The 669-nt window shown below is 40.2% G+C and overlaps 1 protein-coding gene across 1 annotated transcript in view; it reads left to right on the top strand.

Annotated features, from left to right (window-relative positions):
- LOC119593352 (TATA box-binding protein-like 1) overlaps nucleotides 1–669 on the top strand; it is a gene marked incomplete in the record, with an annotated part of 26,423 nt that overhangs the window by 11,690 nt on the left and 14,064 nt on the right.

The following is a 669-nucleotide window of genomic DNA, read 5'->3' as shown; positions in this document are numbered from 1 at the left end:
CTCCTTGCCTCAGCAGTTTCAAGAAAAAACGCTGCATGAAAGAGTTTGCATGTGTCAGCAGATTGCCAAAAGTTACTCTTAGAATTGTAATTTAGGAAAGTAAAAACGTCTTTGGTTGCTTCTTTTATATCATATACAAAATCTGGAGGGGTAATTTATTGTAACTTAAAACGTGTGCTAGGAACACCCAAATCATGCTGTAGCTGTTGTATGTGTATATACCTTCAAATGATTGGGCAGTGGAATGCATGGTGAGGTAAGCTTGTGACTTTTTTAAGGGAAAAGGTCTGAATAATTGCTTGACATTTTCATAATATTTAACACAACAATTATGGGCATCTCACTGGTGAGATGGCCTAAAAATGTACAATAGTGTTCTTTGCTTATGGCCCATTTAGGTCTCCTGCCACATGTGCTACACTTTTGGGGCCATGTCAGTGGGCACTTGCTGTTATAGCTCCCACCTGGCAATTAGGGTATTTTTCACTTGGAGGCCGATCGTGGGTGGGTCACAGTGTATATGGGAGCGTGTACTTCATGTCAATAAAGGAAAAGGTGCAAGTTCTGGCTAAGAATACCAACCCTACAGTAATGTCGCCTCTTTAGACAATCATGCCGGTAGTTTTTTAGGAAACTATACATCTGTGTTCTGCTAACAGTATTTGTTGG

The sequence above is a fragment of the Penaeus monodon genome, chromosome 32 (assembly GCF_015228065.2).
Source record: "Penaeus monodon isolate SGIC_2016 chromosome 32, NSTDA_Pmon_1, whole genome shotgun sequence".
In the NCBI taxonomy this organism is placed as follows: Eukaryota; Metazoa; Arthropoda; class Malacostraca; order Decapoda; family Penaeidae; genus Penaeus; species Penaeus monodon.
The sequence above is the reverse complement of the archived record's forward strand: the minus strand, read 5'-3'. Positions and strand labels throughout refer to the sequence as shown.